The following is a 7401-nucleotide window of genomic DNA, read 5'->3' as shown; positions in this document are numbered from 1 at the left end:
AAGAAAAAGAACTTCACACCAATCTCTCTTATGAATATCAATGCAAAAATATTCAATAAAATTCTCACAAACCGAATCAAAGAAAACATCAAAACACTCATTGATCATGATCAAGTAGGCTTTATCCCAGGAATGCAGGCATGGTTCAATATTCAGAAATCCATCAATGTAATCCACTATATAAACAAACTCAAAGAAAATAAAACACATGATCATCTCACTAGAGGCTGGGAAAGCATTTGACAAAATTCAACATCCCTTCATGTTAAAAGTCTTGGAAAAATCAGGAATTCAAGGCCCATATCTAAAATTAGTAAAAGCAACATACAGCAAATGAGTAGCCAGCATCAAACTAAATGGAGAGAAAAGTGAAGCAATCCCACTAATACCAGGGACTAGACAAGGCTGCCCACTCTCACCCTACCTATTCAATATAGTACTCAAGTCCTAGCCAGAGCAATTAGACAACAAAAGGAAGTCAAAGGGATACATTAGGAAAAAAAAGTTGTCAAAATTTCAATATTCTCAGATGATATGATAATATAGTTAAGTGAACTCAAAAATTCCACCAGAGAACTCCTAAATCTCATAAAGAACTTCAGCAAAGTGGCTGGTTATATAATCAACTCAAACAAATCAGTAGTCTTCCTCTACTTAAAGGATAAACAAGCTGAGAAAGAACTTAGGGAAATGACACCCTTCACAATAGTCACAAATAATATGAAATATCTTGGAGTGAATCTAACCAAGCAAGTGAAAGATCTGTATGACAAGAACTTCAAGTCTCTGAAGAAATAAATCTAAGATCTCAGACGATGGAAAGATCTCCCATGCTCCTGGATCGGCAGGATTAATATAGTAAAAATGGCCATCTTGCCAAAAGCAATCTACAGATTCAATGCAATCCCCATCAAAATTCCAAATCAATTCTTCATAGAGATAAAAAGAGCAATTTGCAAATGCATTTGGAATAAAAAAAAAAAAAAAAAAAAACAAGAGTGATAAAAACTGCATGGTACTGGTACAGAGATAGGCAGGAAGATCAGTGGAAGAGAATTGAAGATCCAGGCTCACCTGGTACAGTTGTGCTCATGTCTGTCCTTAATGCTGTCTTCGGTGACTACAGAACACTTTCCTTTCTTCACAGCGAGCTGACTCCCAGAAGTTCACCATGTCCATTTTCAAGATCCATGCCAGAGAGATCTTTGATGCCCGTGGGAATCCCACTGCTGAAGTGGATCTGTACACTGCAAAAGGTCTCTTCCAATCTGCGGTGCCCAGTGGTGCGTCCACTGGCATCTACGAGGCCCTAGAACTCCGAGATAATAGTAAGACCCGCTTCATGGGGAAGGGTGTCTCACAGGCTGTTGGGCACATCAATAACACTATTGCACCTGCTCTGGTTAGCAAGAAAGTGAATGTTGTGGAGTAGGAGAAGATTGACCAGCTGATGATCAAGATGGATGGCACAGAGAATAAATCTAAATTTGGTACAAATGCCATCCTGGGACTGTCCCTGGCTGTCTGCAAAGCTGGTGCTGTGGAAAAAGGAGTGCCCCTTTACCGTCACATTGCTGACTTGACCGGCAACCCTGAGATCATCTTGCCAGTCCCAGCTTTCAATATGATCAATGGCGGTTCTCATGCTGGCAACAAGCTGGTCATGCAAGAGTTCATGATCCTGCCTGTGGGGGCATCCTCTTTCCAGGAAGCCATGTGCATTGGAGCAGAGGTTTACCACAACCTGAAGAACGTCATCAAGAAGTACGGAAAAGATGCCACCAATGTGGGTGATGAGGGTGCATTCGCACAGAACATCCTGGAGAACTAAGAAGCCCTGGAGCTGCTCAAGACTGCAATCGCAAAGGCTGGCTACAGACCAGGTTGTCATTGGCATGGATGCTGCCACCTCCGAGTTCTACAGGTCTGGCAAGTACGACCTGGACTTCAAGTCTGCAGATGACCCCAGCAGGTACATCACACCCAACCAGCTGGCGGACCTGTACAAGTCCTTCATCAAGGACTACCCAGTGGTGTCCATTGAAGACCCCTTTGACCAGGATGACTGGGATGCTTGGCAGAAGTTCACAGCTAGTACAGGCATCCAGGTGGTGGGCGATGACCTCACAGTGACCAACCCTAAGTGGATTGCCAAAGCTGCAGGCAAGAAGTTCTGCAACTGCTCAAAGTGAACCAGATCGGCTCAGTGACTGAGTCTCTGCAGGCGTGTAAACTGGCCCAATCCAATGGCTGCGGCGACATGGTGTCCCACCCATCTGGGGAGACTGAGGACACTTTCATCGCCGACCTGGTGGTGGGGCTTTGCACTGGGTAGATCAAGATTGGTGCCCCTTGCCAATCTGAGTGCCTGGCCAAGTACAATCAGATCCTTAGAATCGAGGAAGAGCTGAGCAGCAAAGCCAAGTTTGCTGGCAGGTCCTTCAGGAACCTCCTGGCCAAGTAAAGCATGGACTGGAGATCCTGGAGCCACCAGCTGCTTAGGTCCTTTGTCCCTGATATCATTCAAGCAGCTCAAGGCTGACCCAGTGCTTGCCCCTCTCCTGCCACTGCTTCCTTAGACGTCCACACCGTCCACACCTGACCACCAGGAACCCTGCTGGGGACCCCAGCTTTGTAATCATGTGATTGGTCTGAATCATTGTTTTTGTCACTTGGCTTCCCAGCTAGTGTCTGTAGCCCTCAGAACTGCAGTGTAATCTCTAGGGTGCCTACCATCAAGATTCCTCCAGTGGTTTACATGCAAAAATAAAAGTCGCAGAAGCCCCCCAACCCGCCCCCCCCAAAAAAAAAAAAGAATTGAAGATCCAGAAATGAAGCCACACACCTCTGGTCACTTGATCTTTGACAAAAGAGCTAAAACCATCCAATAGAAAAAGGACAGCATTTTCAACAAATGGTGCTGGCTCAGCTGGATGTTGGCATGTAGAAGAATGCAAATCAATCCATTCTTATCCCCTTGTATAAAGCTCAAGTCCAAGTGGATAAAGGACCTTCACATAAAACCAGATACACTGAAACTGATAGAAGAAAAGTTGGGGAAAACCCTTTAATATCTAGGCACAGGGGAAAAGTTCCTGAACAGAATACCAATGGCTTATGTTCTAAGATGAAAAATTGACAAATGGGACCTCATAAAATTACAAAGCTTCTGTAAGGCAAAGGACACTGTCAATAGGAACAAACAAACAAAATGGCAACCAACAGATTGAGAAAAGATCATTACCAATCTTACATCCACCAGAGGGCTAATATCCAATATATACAAAGAACTCAAGAAATTAGACTCCAGACAACCAAATAACCCTATTAAAAAATGAGGTAGAGAGCAAAACAAGGAATTCTCAACTGAGGAAACTCGAATAGCTGAGAAGAACCTAAAGAGATGCTCAACATCCTTAGTCATCAGGGAAACACAAATCAAAACAACCCTGAGATTCCACCTCACACAAGTCAGAATGGCTAAGATCAAAAGCTCAGGTGATAGTAGATGCTGGTGAGGATGTGTTGAAAGGGGAACACTCCTCCATTGTTGGTGGGATTGCAAGCTGGTACAACCACTCTGGAAATAAGTCTGGCAGTTCCTCAGAAAATTGGACATAGCATTACCTCAGGACCCAGATATACCACTCATGGTCATATACTCAGAAGATGCTCCAACATATAACAAGGACACATGCTCCACTATGTTCATAGCAGCCTTATTTATAATAGCCAGAACCTGGAAAGAACCCAGATGTCCTTCAACAGAGGAATAGATACAAAAAAAAATGTGGTACATTTATACAATGGAGTATTATTCAGCTATTAACAATAATGAATTCAAGAAATTCTTAGGTAAATGGATGGAACTAGAAAATATTATCCCTAGTGAGGTAACCCAATCACAAGAGAACACACATGGTATCTACTCGCTGTTAAGTGGATATTAGCCCAAAAGCTTGAAATATCCAAGATTCAACTCACAGACCACATGAAGCTAATGAAGAAGGAAGACCAAGTGTGGTTGCCTCAGTCCTACTTAGAAGGACTAACAAAATACTCAAGGGAGCAAATATGGAGACAAAGTGTGAGACAGAAACTGAAGGAGCAGCTGTCTGGAGACCATTTCACCTGGGTATCCATCCCATGTGCAGTCACCAAAGGTAAACGCTGATGTGGATGTCAGGAAATGTATGCTGTCAATAGCCTGATATAGCTGTCTCCTTAGAGGTCTGCCTGAGTCTGACATATTCAGAGGCAGATGCTCACAGCTAACCCTTGATCTGATCAAGGGGTTTCCAATGGAGGAGTTAGAGAGAAAACTAAAGAAGCTGAAAGGGTTTGTGGCCCCATGAGGAGATCAACAATAGTAACCAACCAGAGCTCCCCAGGGTCTAAACCACCAGCCTGGGAGCACATAGGGAGGGACCCATGATTCTAGCTCTATATATAGGGGAGGATGGCCTTTTGGGGCATAGGTGGGAGAGGAGATCCTTGGTTCCATAAAGGCTGGGGGAATTGGAGGGTGGGAAGGTGGGAGTGTGGGGGGAGGTCGGCGTGGGGGGTAGGTGAGGGTACATTCTCATAAAAGCAAGAGGAGGGGATGAGATAGGGGGTTCCTCAGTGGGGAGAAATGGTTTAAGGGGATAAAATCTGAAATGTAAATATAATATCCAGTAAAATTTTTTTAAAAAGGTGATCAATCCCAAAACACGTTTATACTCTCAGGTTTGGTTTAATTTGGTACATGATATGGTTATATATCACAGGCTGGCCCCAAACTTAAGACCTTCCTTCCTCCATCTCCATGTGACTAGATTATAAGTATGTGCCAAAGTTTCTAGCTATACTGCTTAAATACATAATTATGTTAATTTTGAATTGTATGCAGATCACCTCTTTTGCTTAGTAGCCTTTGATTTCAGGATTCCTTTAACAGTTCTATTTGACAATCTATCCATCAATTGATTTACTATATATTTGTTTTTACTTTTGAGAAATCGCCCTTGTATTATCGTTAAATCAGAGAAATTGTATTTTTCTGTTTAATCTGAAAATGTCTTGATATTTCTTCAATTATGTTAGCCATAGTTGTCTTGGCTGAATCTCATTCACTCATCTATCATTCAAATAGTGAACTATGAAGTGTCTTTTGATAGATCTTAGAATATATTATCAGGAGTTTACTGAGCTACTTGGATATAAATATCCAGGCTTTTTGTAAACATTGGCCACTTTTCCATCTAGCATTCTTTCTGCCCCTGCTTTTTCTCAAAGTCTCATAATATTGTATTCAGTAGTATGTGTCTCTGAGACATACTTTGTTCTGTTTTTTTTTTTCTCCTTAGGGTTTACAATTTCAATTGCTCTATATTTAAATTTATTGATAAGTCTGTCTATTGAAAACTTCTTCTAAACCCATGAGTGAATATTTTTACTACAGTTGTTATTAACCTTTTATTTTAGAAATTCAATTTCATAATTTATCATTATGCTTTGAGTTTATCATTTTATTTATATAGTCTTTACTAAAGTAATATTCTCATAGTTTTCTTTAGTTCAGTGTAATATTCTGAAAATTATGTTCTAAATTTTTTAAAAAGTAGAACTATGGCTCATCTGAGATACCTTCCTTTTTTTCTTTAACATATATGAGATTTAAATGCTTTTCTTTTTATATATCTCCTATTTTTAATGATCATCTTTAGTAATATAATGTTAAATTCAGGATGTAAGATCTCTCCTACTAGAATTTATTGTTATTCTTTATCATTGATACAGTTTTTATTCTTTTGGTAGTAGTCTTTCTGAAGTAATTCTATAAAATCTTAAGTTAGCTACAATAAAATTTCTAGTTGAGAGAGCTTAGTCATTGAGTAGATTTCCTCCAATACCAGTAAATTATAAATGTCAAAAAGAATCTCTATGTGTTCTCTTAGATAAGCTTTACATGGTCACAAAACTTTTACCTTACATGTGTTACTCCCTCCATGTACAGTGACTTAACGATTGTAGAAAGCTAAGAGCCTTATCAGATTTGTAGGATAAGAACATGTATACATGTATGTTGTCTACTAGACTCACAGTACATGACATAGCTAGTCATGTGTGCATGGACATGCAAATATTAGATCACTGCATAGTTCAACTTCTATTAATCACCTGAGAGATCCACAAGGTTAAGCAATCATCTCTGCTTGCAGTTAGAAAGGGCTCTTTTTGCATTGAAAAGAAAAATCATGCTAGAAAACTGTTAAACAAATTACATAATAATAACTCAATGAAAATTATGTTTTAAGATAGTCCCAAACTCATTTCTTCCATCTACAGTGGCTCTACTATTCTGGCTTCCAGTAAAATTGCTGAGTATTAGTTTTTTTAGGTTGATTCAGAGTTAGAATAATGAAGATAGAAGAAGTCAGATGCCATAAAGCCTTTAATTCTCACAAAGGTTACAAAAGCTATTTGACTTCAGTTTCTGCTCCTCGGATTGTGTCAGACCTTACTTTGACAGTCCTCAAAAACTTGATTCTGCTGACATTTGCCAATGTTCTCACTGTTTACATGGAAATTTATTCAGAAGTCATTCCTATGCCATTTTTATTAGGTTGGTAAGACCACAATTGCTTTTAAAATGACTTATTCATTTAGTGGCAATTACAAAAGCTGGCTTCATTTAATGGCACAGCTGTACTTACTGAGCCTTGGGATATTTTACTATCTATTCAGTATTCTAAGGGTCAAAACTGGGTTCATGCAAGTTTCACATTTTATACTAAAGAGAAGCTATCTTGCTTAGATTAGTAAACTATAAAAGGATCTCACCCCAGGGAGTTGATATTTATCATGTTTCACAGTAAAATGAAGGCAAGAGAAAGAGAAGCTTCAAGCTGTATTTTGAATATTAAATGGAAATACAATAAAAAATAAAGAAAATGTTGTACAAAGAGTCTCATAAAATTCCAAGATCATACATTTTCATGATATTACTTGGAAATTGAATGAAAGTTATAGTGTATTCAGAGGGACTACTGAGGGACTGTATTCTTAGTGTTTTCCTAGTGTGTTGCTGTTCATAGGTGCTTTCCTAACAAACAAACCTTTAAAAGCAATATACCCAAGACCTGGCTGCTTACCTGTGATGAGTCTATACTTTTTACTCACTTGGTCTTTGCAAAAGTCAATAAAAGGTGGCATGGTTTTGGATGAGCAAACATCTGGGTCTCAATATATATAAGTAATTTGGTTGCATTAACTGGTCAAACTAATATAGTACAACTTGTGTGAATTCTTGTGTGTCTAAAATGAAATTGCAAATATCAGCCACAACTCTGCCTTATAGACACATGACCCTTCATTGATTTGAAAACTCAAAGAAACCTAGTTATCTTCATGGCAGTG

At 39.5% G+C, this 7401-nt stretch overlaps 1 pseudogene; it reads left to right on the top strand.

The window, feature by feature from the left end:
• The first annotated feature begins 1170 nt into the window (after positions 1-1170).
• On the top strand, positions 1171-2464 carry LOC117715161 (alpha-enolase-like; annotated as a pseudogene).
• Positions 2465-7401: the final 4937 nt, after the last annotated feature.

Source organism: Arvicanthis niloticus, chromosome 9, assembly GCF_011762505.2.
Source record: "Arvicanthis niloticus isolate mArvNil1 chromosome 9, mArvNil1.pat.X, whole genome shotgun sequence".
In the NCBI taxonomy this organism is placed as follows: domain Eukaryota; kingdom Metazoa; phylum Chordata; class Mammalia; order Rodentia; family Muridae; genus Arvicanthis; species Arvicanthis niloticus.
Note: the sequence above shows the minus strand (reverse complement) of the source record. Positions and strands in the feature narration are given on the sequence as shown.